The 22,127-nt window shown below is 43.6% G+C and overlaps 1 protein-coding gene across 9 annotated transcripts in view; it reads right to left on the bottom strand.

Moving 5' to 3' along the window:
- PTK2 (protein tyrosine kinase 2) overlaps positions 1 to 22,127 on the bottom strand; it is a 259,848-nt gene that overhangs the window by 217,578 nt on the left and 20,143 nt on the right. For 8 of the 9 annotated variants that reach the window (XM_078071946.1, XM_078071938.1, XM_078071937.1 and 5 more), the window contains exon 2: positions 16,641 to 16,738. The exons of the other annotated variant lie outside the window; for it this stretch is intronic. The gene's annotated coding sequence lies outside the window, so the exon portion shown is untranslated. The remainder of the gene's footprint in view (positions 1 to 16,640; positions 16,739 to 22,127) is intronic. 9 annotated transcript variants of the gene reach the window in all.

Genomic DNA, 22,127 nt, shown 5'->3' with positions numbered 1-22,127 from the left:
TCCACACCCAGTGTGGAACACAACACAGGACCCAAACCCACGACCCTGAGATCAAGACCTGAGCTGAGATCAAGAGTTTGATGCTCAACCTACTTAGCCACCCAGTGCCCTGAGAGAAAAGATTTTAAGTTACTTTTAATTATGGGAGGCATGGTAAAGGTATTACGGTTATATTTCTTATCTGTTAGGGACATATACTGAACTTTATGGGTGAAACTTTATATGATGTCTGGGATTAGGTCTAAAATACTCCAGCCAAACAAAAGTCTGGGAGAGAGGAAATAGGACAAATAAGGGCAGAAGGTTGAAAAAGGTTCATTATCCGATTTTAGTTTTATGTATACTTCAAAATTTCCACAATAAAAAGTTTTTTAAAAGAACTGAAGAACACCTACCACACACATTCATTTTTCTAATAGCCAACTGAGTTAAAGATGAAGCAGCACTGTAAATACAATGTTGTCACACATACCTTAATTCCATAAGCAGAAGTGAGCATGTTTAAAATGCAGAGCCAATCAGAACCCAGAGTTTTAAAGGAAAGGGGAGGGCAGAACAACTTAAGCAGTAAATAAATGTTTTCTGTATATCTGCTAGGCAAGCCATCCACAACTGAGAGAACCAAAATGGAGAAAGAAGCCAACATTTCCCACCCATGCAATGCTCCAAGACACTGCTCTGTTATACACATTATAGCACAGGCTACACTGGGAAAAAACGTTCACATGAACCACTAGAGAAGGGATCCAGAATCGAGATTGCAATTCACCAAAGGTGCAGCTCCCCTGGTCCAAAGGTGAGCATGTATGTCTCATCATAATTTATCCTGATGGATCCTTAGTATAAATAACACGTAGACTCAGATGTCTCCATGACTCTCTGGCTGCAGGAACCCACTGACTGGACAAGTCCTCCCAGAACGAAGTTACCTCACCTGCTAATAAACAGGGTCATCTCATTCTGGGCTGGCTACGAGGGATTCAAAGCCAAGATCCAGTTCTAAACTGGCTTCTGAAGACCTACCTCAGATTCACTCTATTATTTGAAACCAACAAAACGGAACTATGTTTTTTTTAATGTGCTGACAATCTATGTAATGTCAATTCTCAGTATGTCTTCATCCTTTAAGAGTAGGTCAAACCTTTCTCAATTCAAATCCTTTTTTAACTAATACAATCAACTGTGGGCAAACCAGAAGAAGACACAATGGGCATTTTAATTTTTATAAATCTAAATCCTCTGAAGAGGTCAAAAGAAGAAAAACATGTGCGGATAAATCAACATTTATAGCTAAATGCACAGAGCAGTCCAAAGTCTACAAATGGCTAAAAGGGAAGACTGGGGAATGGGTGGGGAGCCCCACTGTAAACGACACCCCAACAAAGACAAAAGGAGCAACTGGTTTGCACCCATTTCACCTGGAATGCCAACTGTGGGCACCTTCCTGCCTCCTGTTGTCATATTCCAGGGACCTTAATTGACCTGAGAAGAAGATCGGATCTTGGACTTACCTCAAGGACAGTCTGTCTGCTCCTAATTCCGAAACTGAAACTCCTTATAAGGCCTCTGCACACCTCCAAGAGCAAATGTAAAAAAGCAACTAAAAACTTATCAGTCCCACAGTCTATGTCCTTTAGTGTACTACATTTTAAAAGTAGACAAAACTGTAAGTTGAAACACTATATAACATTTTCAACTTGAGTCCCACAAAAGTTTGAAATCTAAAAAAATTACCTGTCCCTGCAGCCTCAATCCATTAAGATAGAAGGTATTCTAGAGAACTAACTTCCCAGAAAGATAATATTTTAGGAAAAAAAGCTTCGTTCAGTTAATTAAAGCCATTATAACACTGACTATTGCTCTTCTGGGATGCAGTCTTTCCATGCATGCATCTTATAGATAATAAGATTGTTCATTAAAAACAGGAAAACTAAACATCACAAACAGATGGAAAGATAATTAAAAGCAATAACTGAACACATTCAAAATCTGAGGGGAAAATGATAAGACCTAATTATAACAGAGAGGAACATGGATCTCCTATAATACAGGAATTACTTAAAACATATATATACCTAATTTGAATATTTTTTTTAAAAATCTGTTTTACTTCCCATTAAGTGACGGGGGGGAGAAGGACCAAGGAACCGCAAAAATATGTTAAAAGTATTTAAATTTCCTTCTTATAATCATTATTGCATGCTTTTATATTTACTTCCTAGGGAAACTATAATTTAGTTCAGCTATGGTTTTAAGTATTTCCACACCTCATTGTGCTAAAAATAAAGTTATGAATGAATTTGTCTACGTAAAGTGCATTTAAATTATTTATGAGAGAAAGTACATTTGTTTCTTGCTGTAAGTATATATAAAGTCTGGATAGACTCACAGCTGGCTTAAGGCATACTCCTTTCATTGGCATCCTTGAATTCCCGCCTAAGAACCACCTCTGAGTACAGGAATTTCCTAATGCATATTTCCCAAGCTTTTTATGGAAATCAAATACTATCTTTAAGTAAATAACAGAAACGTGAATTAATCTAACAAGAATAAGAGAACACAAAAATAACAGCATCAATACCTGCAGGGTTTAACGTAAAACGTTAACTACATATTCCTAGTCCCCAAAACGTATGCAGTACCCTGACAGCTGCTGCCACGTGACCTTGGGGCTACAATCCACACCTCGTACAACATCATCTCTCTATAAAACTACACTGTGTACACTCTCATTCTTACCATCCTCCGGCTCAGCTGAGCCCAGCCTCAGGCTCGCAGTTCTCGGAGAAGACCGCACACTCTCTCCCTGGTGCGCACCTGTCACAGCCCCCACCCCCACCCCCTTAACACAAAGTCACACACCGCAGACGGAAGGCACCTGTCACCAAGCTCACAAGCTGCAGCAAAGGGAGTAACTCTGCACTGCCATCTGGGCCGATTCCGGGCAGCAACCACCAGAGGTCCTACTGTGTAATCAGCTATCGTGATCACTATGTAAACGCCATGCAAGCTTTTCACCCTCCTCTTCTTGATAAAATCCACTTATCAACTAACTCCATTTTCTTTTTTTTTGCATAAAAAGGTATACACTGACTTCCCTCCCTTTCACATCTTCTTACTTAAATAAAAGTAAGGTGGGGAAAAAAAGTGGGGGGTAAGGGCAAACAGAAACATTTTCTTCAACTGTCTGAACAATCTTCCAGATTTATGCACCATAACAGAAGATGACCTTCGTTGCCTAATAAATAAAAGTATATCTTAACCTTTTATGAATCTGAAGATTTAAGATTGAAAGTCAAATTCAAGAGAACCAATAAATTGTTATTTTAAAAATCATATACTAACTCAGAATTTTTCATTCAAGAAATTTATATGAGGATTTATGACAAAACGAAGCGCACACATGAGTGATTAAAGTTTCCCCAGGTAAAGTTTAGCTCAAGGGCTGACCAAGCTTCATCTGCCCTAGGTCCACCAAAAGGTGATAATGTAGGATAAATGGTTTCCACATAAATGCAACAGGTAGGCCTCCAACAACACTGCAGGTCCAGAACAAAACTATCATTTCCAGGAGCCCAAATCCTTCCGCATTAAGTCTCAAGTACTAGTCCAGCCAGCCATGAGGCCCAGAAATCAGTCAGTCCCTCATTCTAGAGTAGGTCCTAACCTATGTCGTACCAAGGTTACATCATACACACACCCAAACACCATTATTCTCCTGGGCTTTTTATTTCAAAGCAGCCGCCACTACTAGATAAAAACTATGCAGCATATGCACACTCGTTTTATGGTATGTCATTTCATAAAAGATTTACACAGTAAAAAATTATTTTGATTAATACTCATAGTTCTAGCATTAACTATTAACGATAAGCTCTATTTCACAAATTAACAAAGGTATTTTTTAAAGGGATAGACTGTTACTAAAATTTATATCAAAAACTAGGAGAAAAGCCAGAAACAATTCCAAATCTCCACCCAATCATCTGAAAGATCAGAGGGAAAAATGAACAGTATCTCTGTACAGCGCCTGGGTCACTGCAGGAGCTCAACTACGTGCTGAATGAGTGACTAAATCCTCCCACATTTCCTCCTATTCGTGTTCACGCATTACCAGGCCCAGCTATCCTTGCTGCTCACATACATTAACACAGCACCAACAGGGTGGGCAAGAGACTGGAACAAACAGGCTTTTGCCTGGAGTTCGGATTAACTGTTACGTTCATGACAGACAGCCCAGCATTTGGTAAACCAGGCAAGAAATGCTACTTTCCATTAAATACAATGCAGAATAAACCAATTACCCTAAGCCAGTTTAATAACAAAATAACTAAAATGAAAGTTTTGCCAAAATACAGATTCCCCTCTGTAAAAATGGAAATTAACTTGAGATTCTCTAGATCATAAAATCAGTAGCTAAATTAACATTACAAGTAAATTTGTCATAATATTTTTCCGAAAATTTAGAAATAGAGCATATGAACAAAAAGCACTGACTTAGGGTCATCCACTTCAGACATGCAGGAGTAACTAGGATGGAAAACGCCCCTCCCCATCCCCCCAACCCCCCGCCCATGGTTAACAAATGGGAAAATGGTCAAAATCCATGAAACTGCTTTTTCCAGATCTTGAGACAGTGAGCAGCGCAGGCCTGCGAGCCCCATCACCCCTCTCTGTCCAGCTGGGAGCCGCCGCGGCCCAGGGGCACAGGAAGGGAATCCAAGCAGAGCGCAGCAGCCCCAGGTAGGTGAGGAGAGACGACGTCAAGTTTTGGGAAGCTGAGTGGCTGAAATTTGCAAGGCAGAGTATCAGAGATGAAAAAGTTGTAGAAAATAAGTTTCACAAATCTGCACAAAGACCAGAAGATAATGGAACAACATGTTTAGCATGCTGAAAGAAAATAACTGTCAACCTAAAATTCTACACACCCAGCAAAAGTTTCTTTCAAAAATAAAGGAGTTTATCAAGAAAAGAATGGATAAACAAGATATGATAGACTCATACAATGAAATACAACTCTGCAATTAAAAGGAACAAGGAGGAGCCTGGGTGGCTCAGTCAGCTGAGCATCCGACTCTTGGTTCCTGTTCAGGTTGTGATCTCACGGTCATGAGATCGAGCCCCACATTGGGCCTCGTGCTGGGCGTGGAGCCTGCTTAAGATTCTCTCTCTCCCTCTGCCCCTCCTCCACTCCCTCTCAAAAAAAAAATTTTTTTTTTTAAAAAGAAATGAATTACAGATACGCGTAACAACATGGATGAACTCAGCAATACTACGCTAAAACAAGCCTCACACATCACGCACACAGTATGATTCTGTTGACAGGAAATTCCTGGGCCGGCAGAATTGATCTGAGGGGGGAAAACAGCAGTTGTCAGGCGTCAGGGTGAGGACGGCAGCAGGGGTTGGGGCAAGGACTCTGAGCACAAAGGGCATGAAGGAACCTTCGGGGGAAATGATAATGGTCTGTTTCAGTAAGTGTTTGGGTTGCAAAGGTGGATGCATTTGCCATAATTCAGTGAATGTACACTTGAGTGACGCGCAGTTGGTATATAAATTTTACACTGAAAGAAAACACCCTAAACAAATAATGAACTCTAGTAAATATGCAAGCTGAAACACATACAGTGAAGTATACTGGTATCTGCAATTTACTTTGAAATACACCCTAAAAAATAAAATGGATTAGTGGATGGAGGAATGGATAATTAGTTATTTATGTGGGAAAGCAAGAATAGTAACACACCATAGGTAGAATCCAGGGGGTGTAGGAGTCTATGGATGTTAACCATAAATTCTCGCAACTTTGCCATTTGCTTGAAAATTACCATAATGAAACACTGGGTACAAAAATAAAGATGAAGCTAGATTTCAGAGGAAAAAAAAATAGTAAGACAAAAGGGAGTGTGAGCCTTCCATAATGGTTACAGGAAGACGATGGAGCAATTTCTCCCATAGATAATTATAAAAATCAGACAAATTCACTAAAAAACAACTATGTGAAGGAACTGGAGAATGACCAAAGGCAGGCAAGCACCTGAGAAGAATTTACTGTCAGAATTGCTCCTGCATCGGGTACAAACTAGGAGTGTTTGTCACCTTCCTGCCTGGCAATACTGTGAGCCCCCACTCTGGGAGGGCAGGGCTGCAGCCTTACTGTACCATCTTAAAGTGCAGCCAAGTGGCTATAAATTTAAGGGGGAAATTTTAGATACAAGAGGGCTGCAAAATGCTGAGCTCCAAGTCTGAATATAAATACACTGCCCAAATCCCTGGCAGACGGTGAAACTGTGCACAGGCCGGACAACCCAGGAAGCCCAGAGGCACACAGCAGAGGTGAAGGCTCTCCCCTGAACAACGTAGTCACCCCGGGACACCTGTCAGTTTGCTGCTCCTCTGACTAAGCGTGCTTCCCACCCCAGGGCGAGCTCTAGGGGCAGAAAGCAGAAGTCTCAATGGTATGAGGCCTTAGAATAAAGAGGTGGGGGCTGGAGGACCAACTGAAATTTAGAGGAGGGATGCTGGAAGTAGGGGAACCCCAAGACAAACCCCCAAATCTGAGAATTCTACATTCTACGCCAACCTTTAACTAATTACCAAAGTACAAAGGTGCATGTGAGACCGCCCCCCCAGGGGCCGGAGCTTAAAAAAAAAGTATCAACTAGAAGCCAATGAAACTAATCAGAGACCTCATCAGCCCATAAAAATATAACAAGATGTTTGCATCTTGAGTAGAGGTGCAAATGCACGTGTGCACACACAGAGGGCGCTGGGAAGTGGTAACACCTGGCGGCAAAGGAGCGCACCTACCACTCAGACCCTGGCCTCTAAACTCCATTTCCCACCAGAAGGAACCAAGGATACTTGAAGAAATAGCTGATTCCACGACGGGGCAGAGAAACTACAAGAAATGCTGGGAGTATCTTACTGGCCAAAAGGAAGGAAATGGTCAGAAAATAATGGGGACACGTCAAAAAAACACAGGAGATGATCTTGGGGAAGGCCAAATCGGGGGGCATTCCAGCATCAGAATGAACGAGAGTTAAGGACTATAAGCCACTGAATCAAACAAGGATCCGCGAGGTGCTAGCTGGTGAACGAGTGAGTGAGTGAACAAAGGAGAGGAAACTCTCCTTACAGGAGAATACCAGCTGACAGGTGAGAAGGAACAGCATCCCCACTGAGCGACTACCTAGTAACTGTTTCAAGCAAGAATCATCAGTGAGGGACCAAACTATCAGTTTGAAAGTTCAAAAGGTCACACAGCCTCAAATATTCCCCCTACAGATTCCTCATGTAATTACAAAGGATAAATGCTAATTTAGAGTGCAGACGCTAGGCAGATGTCATGTCATCCTAACTGATCACCTGAGATCAGTAATTCTCAAATTTTAGAATACATCAAAATAATTTTTAGGGCTTGTTAAAAACATAGCCTCAAGCCCTAAGTTTCTGACTTAGCAGGTCAGGAGTAGGGTCTAAGAATCTGCAGCCCCACAAATTCCTAGGTGTTAACCTCACCAATAAAAGAACAAGCCGGCATCATGTGCCATCTTGAGATGGATATAATGGATATGAGAAACGATATGATGCCCTGAGAAAGGCACAGTACCACTTCTCTGATAGCCTGGCCCCCAAAATACATAATCTGAGTTTAATCATGAGAAAACATCACAAGAACCCAAATGGAAGAATGACCTACGAAACAACTACAACAGTCAATGCCATGACAGAGAAAGGCTGAGAAACATATCCAGACTAAAAAGGCCACAGTAACATCAATAAATACCACATGTAATTCTAGACTGGGTCCTGTATGGGGGAAAACTGCTGTAATTAACAGAGCAACTATGAATATGGACTGTATACCAGAGAATGAGGCAATGTTAAATTTTGCCAATTTGATACCTATACGGATTATTTTTGGTTATGTAAAAAGTCCTTGTTCTTAGTAAATATTCACTGAAGTATCTAAGAGTAAAGGGCATGAAATGAGCAACTTACTCTCTAAGGGTTCAGTGTGTGAAAATAAATGTGTGTGTGTGTACATCTATATCCAGAGGTGGGGGGGGCGGGGAACGAAGGCAAATGTCACAAAATGTTAACAATTGGTGAATCTAGGTGAAGGGTATCTGGAAGTTGGCTATATTACTTCTTACAACTTTTCCATAAAAGAAAACAAGGTTTCACTTAAAACAAAGAAACGACAACAACAAAAACAAGGAGCAACAAATTAGAAAAGGTGGTGGAAGGGCATTCAGAGGCTGCCCACCGCACAGCCTGACGTTGCGGAAAAAGGCAGAAGTGGGGCTACCACACACTGGAAATGACAGGTGTTAGTACTGAGGATCCTGAGTCATCCAGAAAAGCCAAAACTGAGTTTCGTATCTTTCAGTACATTTTAAGAAGACCCGTTAAGTACCCTTCTGAAAAATAGAAGAAAAACACGGTTTAACACTTTTAAAACTTCATGCTCCACGTGTCTACTCCTGTTCTATTCTGCACATACAACTTCTCGGTGGAAGAGCGGACATCGTGAGTGGCAGGGACCCTCCACGCGTGTCGTACGGCAGCACACCTGCTTACACGGACGCACACGGAGCCCCTGCGGCTGCACCGTGACAACTGCACCAGGACTGCCACCCGGCTGACAGCAGCTGGACACGTCACCAATTGCAAGAAGCATCCCAGCACGGGTCCAAGCCTTCAAAACCAGTTCACGCAGAGATTCCCGGGGCAAAACATAGGGACAGAGTCAGACAATAAAAAATGCCAGGCAGAACATCCTATCCTCTCTTCTGTTCCCAAACACAACTCTCAAGGAGGCCTACGGTGCAGATTTCCTGCGTGATGACCATCTAGAGTACAAGGTTACCGCAGACAGTGAAGCCAGCCCTAAGAACCCAGAGCAGCGCATGTGATAAGCAAACACAGAGTAGCTCAGGGAGGGCCTCTTACAATGCACCTTACTGTATCACTGATCCCATTATAACCGCACACTGCAATATCTTCTGATCATAAAATAATGAAGACCTCATCATTTAAATGAATGGCCTTCTTATTTTCTAAAGTCAAACAAATTTTGATTTTTAAATGAAAATTAAAAACACACACAACTTTCCACTCTAATCCCCCTCCCTGCCTACTGGTGTGGCTTTGCTAAGAAGGGTTTATTAGGAAAAAATGCTAAACAACTGCTCTGCAGGACATCACAAAGCACCACATTGTAATAACAAGCAACCCTCTTGCATACTGTGAAGAGACCTGATTTACAATCACAATTAAGCCTTAAGTTTAGTGAAGCTAACTTGTATTATTTTCTGTGTACATTCTTATGTCTAGCGGTTTAAAATATAATTGTACCTTACAATTACTGTAGCTGATTAAAGATAGCGCCGAAGACTATCAAGTTTGTCATGAATCAGAGAAAACATTTTTTATTAATTTTTAAAGCTAGTAGAACTATTTTTCTCCACAGCTACAAGAGCCTGAACAACATGGAAGGAATCTTAAAATAATTTAACTTTTAAAACACCTCTTATTTATGCTAATTACATGACATCTATAATATGTAACCGTGTTATACAAAAACAAAACACATTATAAAGCCTTCAGGTCATGGATAAGAATATAAAAATCAACCAAAGACTCCAAGATCATACGTTTTCAGGAAGTGCCCGTGCTATAACCTGTTTCACTTAAACTTCCAGGACACCTAATCCAGAAAAATAAAATTTAATCCACTGGAAAGAAAAATCGAGCTCAAGTGTGTGTATAAATGTGTGTGCATAATACCTACGTGTGTATATACATAAGTCACCTATCTTTTTTTAGGTTTGGCTTATTGAGGTAAAATTTACATACAGTAAAACATTGTTCACTGGGTTCTGACCAACACAGTCAGTGTATAACCACCATCACAGGGAAGACATGGCCTATTTCCATCACCCCTGAAGCGCCCTCATGCCCTTCTGTACTCAATCCGCTCCTCCCCCGACTCAGCCCCCGGCAACCACTGATCCGATCTGTTCCCATAGTTTTGTCTTTATCCAAATGTTATCAGGGTGGAGCCACAACTGTACAGAGCTCTGCGTCTGCCCGCTAACAGAGCGCTCTGGAGACCTGCCCGTTCTGTTGAGGATGTCAGTAGTCAGTACCCTCTGCTGCCGAACAGGATCCCACTGCAGAGGGGCTCCGCAACCTGTTCACCCATTTCCCACTTTATGGACCTTTGAGTTGTTTTCCATTTTCAGTAAATATGAATAAAGCTGCTATAAGCAACCATAGACAGGCCTTTGTGTAGACATAAGTTTTCATTTCTCTTGGATAAAGGCCTCCACGTAGGACTGCTGGATTGTATGGAAAGTATATATTCAAGTTTGTAAGAAACTGCCAAACTATTTTTCAAAACGGTTACAACCCTTTGCATCCCCACCAGCAAAACCTGATCTAGTTACAGCTGTCCCACACCCCTGCACCTGGGCACGGTTACCTTCCGCTGCCTTGTTTGGGGTAATGGGAGGCCTTCTCATAGGACTGCAGTGCCACTTCACTGAGGCTGTCACAGGCACTTCCCTAATGATGAATGACGGCAAGCGTCTTCTTGGGTGCTTACTGTTATCTACAGGAAATGGAGGAATTAGCTACTCAAATATTTTGGCCATTTTTTCAGTTGAATGTTCTGCTGAGACACCTATCCTTTTTAATAGACAGTTTTTCAAAGAAGAAATGATGGAAAGTTTGTATATTTTGTTAAACCACTTAGAATTCAGGAGCAGGAGACCCAAATCTAAAATGCTTCCTTGCCATCCCCACTCTCAACACCCTACTTGCGCGCCCCCCAATATCTACAATATGCCAAGGCAGGTAGAAAGAAATATCCTCTCTCCCCCTTACTCAGAGTGTAAGAATCACAGGAAAAGCTGCCTGCCTACTTCTAGGGTCAGAAACAGACCTATTTTCCCATTTTTACAAGTATTTGATGAAACCCCAATCTTTCTTCAGTGTGAGCAGGAACACCAATGACCGAGAACCACACGCAATGGTTGGCAACACCACTGACAATGCACTCCTACATGGCGGAGGCGTGGCGGGCACGCGACAGCCCCCCCCACACCGTCAGGGCCCACACACAGGAGCACCAACGCACTTCAGAACAGGGGCTAAGCTTTCATGCAAAGGAACAAGAGAGCCTGCCGTCAGCACATGGAGCCTCAGGCAGACAGTCCCGTAATCCGGCTCCAGGCTCTCCTCTACCGCACGGGGACAGTAAGCACTACCTTGTTATTATAAAAACTGCGTTCAACTCAAATACACACAATGAATGACCCACAGAAATGGCAGGTATCACAGTTCTGACAAGTTCCCTCACATACAATTCCTGAATCACAAACGTAACTAACATTGGAAAGATAAAGGGTGTTCTTCGCAAAGCTGTATGAAGTGACAGCTTAGACAGCAGGTAACGTCTGTACACGGCAGACCCACTCAACTAAACACAGGGTGCTGACCGTCCCACGAGAACAGCCCGGCGTCAACACAAAAGGTGCCCTGGAGTTGGCAGTGATGAAAGGCACTTATGGACTTTATTTCTTACAATTTTGCCTCAGCATTTCAAACTGAGCGATGCTTCTTTTCAAAAGAAGCCAATCCACTCACTCTTGGTTCTGCACCATCTCGTTCCTGATGGGCCTCCCTAACTGGGCCAGAGACCAGGGCTGCACCTGCCCGCCTCCATGACACCCCCAGCCTCCCTGCACAGCATCCTGCGCATCCCGCTGGACACAGAGCAGCCTCTGATATGTCCTGTGGTCGCTCACTGGGGGCTACAGTGTCCGCTCCTGCATGATGACTGGCCGGGCCAGGCCGCCTCTGTGACAGATATTCCATAAAGATTTTTCCATGAACCAATACATGAAATCAACAGTTTAAGATTATCTCCTGGATTTAAGTGTCTTGATATATCCTATGCTCAGGTTTTAAGAAAACATTAAAAATTTATGACAGGGGTGTGCTTGCTTCGGCAGCACATATACTAAAAATTTATGACAGGGGCACCTGGCTGGCTCAGTTAGTAGAGCGTACGACTCTTGATCTTGGGGTTGTTTGAGCCCCACGTTGGGTGTAGAGATTACTTAAAAAATAAAATCTTTCAAAAAATAAAAAATTTATGACAGATGTTTAACAATCTGAATGTCATATTTCCCATGTAAACCTATTTAAATCTCTTTAAGGAAGAGTCTGTAACTAAGTTAATATATACCACCTAACAAGGCACCACAACAGAGGCTTCGTAGGTTAACAAAAAGTAACCAATCTTGTCCAGCTCTGCTTATTCTCACTTTCTCCACCTGGAATGCCTTTCCCCAACTACCATGAACTCCGCTCACCCTTCCCAGACTTGCTCCCTCAGGAGGACTCTGCCCCCCTCCCTCTGGGCCTCCCATCACTGTCTTCCCCATCAGCATTCTCTACCTGGTCTCACCCGTTCCGGCAGGATCTGCCCTGCACACCTCAACCCTGGTACCATTTCTAGCAGGCCAGGAGAGCAACCTGTCCAGCATGCAAGAAAACAGATGTCCCTGGGGGTGAAGACAAAAGTAATATGCTTGAGCACATGGAAAATTTTATTAAGAGACCTTACTTACAGAGCTATCAGAGAGAGTGAGAACTCTTAAGAATATCAAGTAAACAGAAAAAAAAAAAAAGTGGCAACTGTTAAGCTCAAGAAAACAGGGAAACAAAAAGTTGAACAAAAAGGAAATATAATCATGCTACATTAACCGGCTCAAAGGTGAGCAACATTAACAAAGTCAAAACGATTAACCAAATTATGGATCTAAACAAAAATTGTGATACAACTATGCGCGGAAAATGGGAGTTCAAAATGTAACTTTTTCTAAAACTAACCCATCGATGACCCTGCCTCTACACAGATATTGCTGGGAACCGTGGACATAAATGCTAATAGAAACAGCTAACCAGGACTACAGGCACCTCTGGGAGGCAGATGGTGGGTGGAGGGCAGGACAGGAGCCCGCTGTACCTTTCAACATTATTTTACTTTTGAACACATGCTCCTACCACCTCTGATAGAAGTGAAATTTGCAAGTAAGAAAAAGAAACAGAATCTCTAATAGAAGCATTTCAAGCAGGACATAAGTGTTTTCCTCCAACTTTTCAACCACACTACTCCCTTTCCCCCTTCAATAGTCTCTCTCGAAACCCTCAGGAGGCAGGCAGCTGAGGACAGCATGCGTGGTCTGCGTCCTGGCATCACCGCCCACCAGCTCCGTACTCTTGAGAAAGCTACTGTGAGCTCTGACCCTGAGCTTTCCCCACCTGCAACATGAAAACACCCCCACGGACCTCAGGGACCCGGCTGGGTTGGGCTGCTCAGCACCCAGATGGTGAGTTAAGTGTGAGGATGACTGTACATACCCTGGACCTAAGGCACCGGGACGCAATCCGTCTCACTCCTCTCTCCCCCTTCACACCACGGGCCAGAGCGGCTTTCACTCTGACCACGCCCCCACACTGCTCTGAACGCTGCCAGAGCGCCCTCCAAGTCGCCAAACCTCAATCCTCATCATGACCTTTCCTGACACTTCACAGAGTTGATCCCATCCTCCTCCTGGAACTTTCTTCCCTTCTTCCCGTGGTGCCAGTGCTTCTGGTCCTCCTCACACCTGCTCTGTGCCAACCACTCCTCACGTTCGTCCTTGAGCACTCGATGGCAGAGTGGCCCAAGGCTCGGGCTGGCTTGTCTTCTCTGTGCTCACTCCCTCAGTGATCACAGAGTGTCACTGCGTTTTCATTGCCACTTCCAGCTCAGACTTCTCTTCCAAGCTCCGAATGCCTATTTACAACTGCCTACATGACATCTCTACTTGGATCTCTAACAGAATCGCAAACTTAAAATGCCTATGAGTGAGCTCCCCATCTGCCCCTCTACACCAAGTTCCACCCACAGCCTTCCCCCCATCTAGTTGCCCAGGCCAAGAGCCTTCTAGTCAACTCAACTCCTCCCTCTGTCCTCACACCCCTTATCCAATCTGTCAGCAAACCCTACTGGTTCTACCTTTGAAATACATCCAGGGCCCAACTGCTTCTCACCACCTCCAGTTTTCCTGCTCCAGTCCAAGCCTCCACTGCTGCTCACCTGGCTCCCTCAATGGCCTGCCGACAGGTCTCTTGGTTGTCCTCTACCTTCCCCCACCGCCGGTGTCTATTCCCCACACACCAGCTTTCCAAAGCTCAGTCGCATCTCAGGGCTGAACACCGAGGGACAGCTGCCCCCGCAAGCCAACAGCCAGCACGCCTGACCCTAGTGACTCTCTGTTTCGATAAACAGCTCCAGACCCTCAGAGTTCAATCTATGTCAATTGTTCTCAGCTGCCCTGATGCTAAAAAAGCCATCTTTATTCACAAAATGGGGGTTTTCAGACGGGTCTCCAGGCAACCTTCCTTTCTGTCTACTGCCTCCCCACACCCCATTCCCTGAAAATAATCTCCATACGTATTCCAGCAATTCAACTCCTCCAAAACTTTTCTTTGCTTTCCTAGAATTCTGGCTGTAAAACACCTCCATCCCAAGTTTCTGCCTTATAATGCAACACCCCAAAACAAATCAAGAACCAAGAACCTGATCCATCCTACAGGGGCTCAAGGGGACCAGGGCACTCAGGTATACCAAGGGACCCAGATCTCAGCAGACCATTAAGCTGATGCTGTACAAAGCCAGGCTGACTAATGTGGCCTCACCATTTGTCCAGAATTGGGGGAAACAATTACAGAAACACTGGTTATAAGGTTATTTTCCTGGGTTTACATATTTTCAAACAGGGGTGGGAGAGGAGGGGAGTGCCAAACCAGAAGCAGCAGATTATATCCCAGTGCTCAAAGTTCCAGTGAGCCATGAACGGGCTCTCAGTTCCCTGTAAGGCCTTCATTCCACTGCACACCACATTAAAAAGAAAAATTTCTGTGTAATTTCTGCTAAATATGAAACTGTCTTGTGCTCTACCAAGATGAACTATTTTTAATAGCTAATGCTGCTGAAAAGTTATACTTGATATTCTCCCTCTTGTTTGGATCCACTAAGAAAAAAGAACTTATTTTGTGGCAAACATTAAATATTCCTTCATCCAGCATTTAGTGAAAACTACCTATGGGCCAAGCAGAAAACATGCAGAGATGAAATAAAATCTTTGCCCTTGAAGATGCAGAAACAGACTTGTACCCCATAAATATAGCACACTGTTACAGGAAGAAACATGGAATGTGCGGGGCGGGGCGGGGGAGACAGGGGTGTAAACAGCTGGGCGTGGCCTTCTCCAAAAGACAGCATAGTCAACCTGGCAGAGCACACACACAGAGCAGGTGCCTCTCGCAGCCAAGAAAGGGTAGAAGGAATTAGAGAAAAGGAGCACGACTTCCAGGCCTTACTTGAAATTGAAAATGCATGACATAATTTCCCTTCCCTAATACCTAATCCTGGCAGAAACAAAAGTGGGTTTGGGGGAGAAAGGAGAACAAAAGAGGAAAGTGAACTGACCCCCAGAAGGAAATGGAAAAACAATCCAGGGCCCTGCCCCTTGGAAATCTAAGACAAAGACATTTGCCAAAGCCAAATTCAGCATAATTATAAATAATCCTGAATTCTGAATCCATGAAGTCTAAGTTCATGAGGCTTTTACCAAAGCAACGTATGGGTAAAATAAAATGTTTACCAATGCTAATACCCCAAGAGAGATTTATGAATCGTCTATCAACTACCTGTCCTCGATTTACCACTAGGTCTACCAGAAAGAGCAGTCTTTGGAAACAAGACAAACTGGGACAGAATCTCAATTCTACAACCTCCCAACTGTTGAGGGCAGCACAAGTGCCGAGGTTACAAATTAACAAATCACAAATAACCCAATCTCTGGGGCTCGGTTTTCCTCTCATTAAAGTAGGGAAAATGCCACCGAGTATTAATTGCTAACATTTGTGAATGCGGAGTACATTTCACATTTCTTACGGCATTTTCACCGCAGCCCTGGGAAAGCGGTCCTGTCAACAGCACCCTTGGTCGGAGGAGAGAGCTAGGTTTAGGTAGTCAGGAAAGAGTTAGAATGGAGAGAAAGCTAGGTTTCAGTAGTTAGTGAAGAGTCAGTAAGCAAGCAGCCAAGCCAACATCTGAATCCAGAGCCCATAAGAAAAAGACACAAGTAAAAAGTACAGGCTCCAAAGCCAGACTGAGTCTGAATCCCAGCTTTGCCCTTTACTAACTTATAACCTTTAACCTCTGTTTCAGTTACGCAAATGTGAAACAGGGCAAAGGGTAGCCTCATTCATGGGGTTACCGGGAAGACTCACTGAGCATCTGGAACTCCCAGTGTTTGCGGTGCCCGGGCACTCTTCGAGAGCACACGCTGCTACGTTACCACTATCCCGGACGTTACTGTTATCCCGCCTGCCTCAAAGCACACGTAAAAGGCACTAAACAACTAACAGTTCTTCCCTCACCTACTGTGCAAAATCAACTAGCTTTATTTGTTTCTACTGTATGTCAAAGAAACCCTAAGACAGATGAAAGAAAAATCAAAACAAAACAAAAAACCAAGACACAAATGTAGCAAGAGAATTATACTCACAGTTCCGAAGGCCACGATAACTCTGTGAAGAAATCAAACATCAGTTTAAAGGAAATGCTCCTAGCTTCTCTTTCCTCTTTCCATAGTCCTCCGAGAACCTGACAAGGAGAAACAACATGCGCATATAAAACCCTGAAGTTCTACTGAACTCACCACCTCAGCCACTTCCATCACCTCCCATGCATGCCCACCGGGCAACACCTGGGATGAGGGGTAAAAACAGGGCACCACATCCCTGTCTTCAAACCTACTTTCTGCTTAAAAAATACAAGTGAAGCAACTGAAAACCATTAAAACATATCAAAAATTGTAAAATAGGGTGTAGTTAGATAATAAGTGCATGGTACAATGACAGAGTATAGACATCTATTCCACTGCCTCCCATTAAAATTATACTAAAGAGATATTTTTTAAAAAATGTTTTAAACAGGGGTGGCTGGGTGGCTCAGTCAGTTAAGCATTTGCCTTTGGCTCAGGTCGTAATCCCGGGGTCCTGGGATCGAGCCCTGCGTCGGGCTCCTGGGATCTCCCTGGAATCGAGCCCTGCGTCGGGGGCGGGGGGCGGGGGGCGGGGGGGGGGTCCCTGCTCAGCGGGGAGTCTGCTTCTCCCTCTCCTCTCCCTCTGCCCCTCCCCGTTTGTGCTCTCTGCTCTCTCTGTCGTGCGCACACACACTCTCTCTCTCTCAAATAAATAAAATATTTTTAAAAATGTTTGAAACAGCACAGGGAGAACTGAAAGGAGAAAAAGGCCAAGATTTTGGAAGCTCTGAGAAAATCTTCTAACATGGAAGATGGAGACCCAAACAATATAAAAGACAGAAGTACAGTAAATGAGTCAGCAGGCACAAGAGAGCCAGATCCTGATTCAGCAGTGGGACACACTGAGAACCAATTCCCCTTGCACAGCAGTGTCCTGGAAGACCAGCGCAGACAGAACGGGGGTAAAGAAGGCGCAGCCTCAAATACAGAGGAGCTGGGCAAGGCCATGGAAGCTGAAACTAGAACCTCAACACCAGGCACAATGTGACTCCCCCTCACTCTGACAGAAGATTCGGGGGGTCATTCCCTGGAAAAAGCAGAGACATCTATGGACTAAAGTCACCCTGCCCAGCTGCACTGAACAGAGCTAGATCTAATGACTGTATACACAGTGAATGGTGAACTCTCCAGCTCCCCTACAACAGACCACACACACACACCCTTGGCTCCCAGATTCTGAAGTCAGAATTCTACAGGAGAGAGACAGGAGAGTATTTCTGGGGACTCTGATCAGCCCCAAAAGACAGATACTAACACTGAGGACCCCCTAACACATGGCCCCCCAGAATATCCTGATGTAAAAGTCAAAGGGCCCCACCACGTGAGACAGGAGAAGGAAGGAAAAAACCTGAAAGAAACAGAGACTGTACAAACTATCAATAATATAGAGGTAAGACAACACTGTGATCAATAAACAAAAACAGGATGTTTTTCTCGAAGAACAGAAAAAGAGCCCTTGGAAATCTAAAGAACCTTTCTGAAATCAGAAATAATAAACTAAAGAAGAAGGGTAAGGGGCGCCTGGGTGGCTCAGTTGGTTAAGCGACTGCCTTCGGCTCAGGTCATGATCCTGGAGTCCCGGGATCGAGTCCCACATCGGGCTCCCTGCTCAGCAGGGAGTCTGCTTCTCCCTCTGACCCTCCTCCCTCTCATGCTCTCTGTCTCTCATTCTCTCTCTCGCAAATAAAAAAAAAAAAAAAAAAAATCTTAAAAAAAAAAAAAAAGAAGAAGAAGGTTAAGTCAAATTGAAGTCATCTCCCTGAACAGATAATAAAAAGACCAAAGAAAGAAAGAAAAAAGGCAGAGGAGGAGGAGCAAAGGAAGGAAGAAGAAAAAAGTATTAAGATAATTACAATCTTCGCCCAGGACAGGCAAGTTCTGGATTATAAAGACTTCCAGAAAAACAAAATAAGGAAACGAAAGGGAGAAAACCTCAGCACAGTAACACCAAAAAGTATTCCCAGAACTGAAAAGTACCAGTTGCCAGATGAAGGGACCCAATGAATATGCAGCACAGTAGATGAAAACCGACCCACACAAAGTATACCATCATGACATTTCAAAAGACTTGGACAAATTTTAAAACTCCTACAAGCTTCTAAAGATGGGAGGGAAAAAAAGTTACATACAAAGGATAAATCAGAATAGCTTCTGAATTCTAAAACAGTAACATGAAAACAAGAAGGCAATGGAGCAATCTTTGAATTTATGAACCAAAATGAATGCCAATACAGAACTCTATACCCAAACTATGAATCAAGTTTGATTCACACATGGTCCCAAAAGGTTTGCCTCCTAAGCATCCTATGTCAGAAAGCCACTGGAGAAAGTCCTCCACCAAAACATGAACATCAACAAAATATGAGCAAGGCATGAGCTTCCATGAAGAAGGGATAAGGGAATCCCCAGGATGAGGATGAAGGGAGATTCCAGAATGGTGTCTGTACACCAGGAGAGAGGGAAACAAGTCCATGTTGGAGTAGCACTGCTCAAGAGGAGGGAATGCCGAAGGCTGTCTTCACCTTGTCCAAAGACACTGTACCATCTTTTTAAAGTACTTAACTCCGGAGCGCCTGGGTGGCTCAGTCATTAAGCGTCTGCCTTCAGCTCAGGTCATGATCCCAGGGTCCTGGGATCGAGCCCCGCACTGGGCTCCCTGCTCAGCGGGAAGCCTGCTTCTCCCTCTCCAGCTCCCCCATGCTTGTGTTCCCTCTCTCACTATCTCTATCAAATAAATAAAATCTTTAAAAAAAAAGTAATTAACTCCACCAAAATGAAGAAGTCAGTGAAGAAAGACAAAGACAAAAGTTGCCACAAACATAAAATCCAACTCCGGACAAAAGCCAAAGGATGAGAACAGAGGAACATCCAGGGACAACACAATAAAAGGCCTCAGGAGCAGGCAGCTCAGCAAAGAAGAGAACAGAGATCTCCAGGAAATTGTCTGCCAGGAATAAAATGTGAAGAAGAGATGAGTCTATATGACTAACTATACAGAAAAATTACTAAGAGGCTATTGAAAGGTAGGGGGAAAATAAACAATAGGTATAAAAAAGGTTAAGAATGTGGGGGCTTGAAGAAAGAAAGAGGACTACCCGTCATACTGCCCTGTGCACATCTCTATCACAGGACTCACCCACTGTACTATCATTTCTCTCTCTCCCTCACTCGGCTGGAAAGACCTTTTGGAGAGGACCATTTCTCATCCAGTGACCACCTTTCAGAATCCAGTACAGTGCCCGCGACAACAGTATACACAAAAGCAAAGGGTTTTTGTTTGTTTGTTTTTTGCATTTATTCAGGTATTGAGTATCTACTACACATACTTGCTATCCTTCTAGAGAACTAGAATTCAAAGACATGTTGACCTTGCTTGCCTTTAAAGAGTTTCAACTTTTTTTCACGCCCAAGAAAACAAATATTTATCCTATATCCTCATTCTCCCAAGGATGAAAAGTCCACCAGGGACTTACAGAACTTTAACAGTCCAGCTATCACTAATGGATATGGAACCCCAAGACCTGATGATACTTTCTTGACATTACATGCATTGTGTAATACGAAAAGAGTGCCGGCCTGAGTATCAGGACACGGGGTTTCTAGTACTTTAGAATTACTACTTTTGAAGAAAAGAAAATCCCAACTCCTTGATATGACCTGTCGGGCCCTGAACGATCAAGCCCAGTCTGTCTCTCTTGCTATCTCCCGTGAATCCCACAAAGCAGCAAAATTAAGCCATTTTCAGTTTACAGAACAACCTGTGCCCTCCCTCACACCTCCTCCACCTGGACCTTCCTCCCCAGGCTAAGCTAGATGCATGTGCGGTGGGAGCCGAGCCTTTCCCGCAGGTGAAACACCTCTCTCCTGTACCCCTCAGCACTCCTTCACGTGACACGGGTATCTGTGGAGTGACTGACGAATGCCACGCACCACACCAGGCCCTGGGACACACTGCAGCGGACGAGAGAGACACAGCCCGAACCCAAAGGACTCCCGTGGTATACCTTCCTGTTCAACAAACTAGAGTGCTTGTTAAATCCGGCCCGTCAGTGTCTTCCTCCCCGCAAACAGCAAGATTCTGGGGACAACGACAGCCTCTTTTAGCTCTGCAGCCTCAGCACCTCCATGCCAGATAAATAATTAAAGCACTAGTAAATAAAACCAAAGTGAAGGTCAAAAAGCCCCAGTGGCTGTGGCAGGTGAGTAACATCTGCTCTTTAGAAGGCCTCTTTTTTTTAATGTCATTGTTTGTTTGTTTATTGCCTCTTTTCTGTTAGGAGTATAAACCTGAAAATGTCATTCAGGGAAATCTTGCAAGTCTGCTGGAACTGGCTTTATTCTCCTTGCTAAGTGCAAAGGCAAGACAGCCCAGTTACTCCCCATGTCTGGTTCTGCTCGCCACTCTATGACCAACAGTGTGCACTGTACTGAACACCTAAGACACGTAATCAGAACACATGCACTTGATGTGTGAATGACCTAACGACGAATAAATGAATGTATACACTGGCTTTCAGTGCCTTATAATTGCTCCTCACTTTATTTTCTATTTTAAGGAGAATTCAAGCAAACAGCACCATTGCATTTTATCACCACTGGACCTCCTGCATGCCTGCCATTTGAACAGCGGGCAGCTTAGGGCATGCCACATCCAATATGGAACTGATAAAATATAAGCATAAAAATTTGAACTAGTTCAAATATGGCAGGAAACTAGATATTTCCCAAACCCCATAATTAAAATGCTTAAATTCGTTTGCTCCAGACTAAGAAAAATTAAACTTGGCTCATTATACAATGCAATATATTGTCAGCTCCTTGAAGATATTTGCAAGATGGATACTCTCTTTTTGGCATGAGTGGGTACATGTTAAGATACATACACAGAGATGCTCAGGCTGCTCTGAACCCTCTTCCCCTCTAACATGCGAACAAGAATTTTCCACCAGTCACAACACACTCTGAACCTACGCCTCCTGAACATGTAACATATTCCGCATAATCACTTTGCTTCTAATGTTCTCATTTCAGTGCATGGTCCAACCTGGACAGTCCCTGACACCCGCCTCTCACTCGCCCCAACAACAGTGACAACCTCCATCTGCGGAGGGTGTGGTGACATAGCATTCTCCCCCAAGTGCTTTACAAGCACTAGCTCCTGAATCCTAACAGCCCCAACTGATTGCTACTCTTTTCCCATTTTACATATGAGAAAACAAAGTCCAAAAAAAATTAAGACATATTCCAAGGTCACACAGCAAACAAGGGAGAGCGCGATCAGGCATTCACACACTAGCTTATCTTAGAATCATGATGCTATTCTGGCTTCCCGTTACCCAGATATTATTCCTGTTAAAACAATGGACAAGATTTGGGCTTTCCAAAGCAAACATGACAGAAAATTTCTTTCTAAAATTGAGTAACATTCAACATGACATATTGACAAAT

This window comes from Halichoerus grypus, chromosome 5 (assembly GCF_964656455.1).
Source record: "Halichoerus grypus chromosome 5, mHalGry1.hap1.1, whole genome shotgun sequence".
Taxonomy (NCBI): Eukaryota; Metazoa; Chordata; class Mammalia; order Carnivora; family Phocidae; genus Halichoerus; species Halichoerus grypus.
This window is presented reverse-complemented; position numbering and strand designations above follow the sequence as displayed.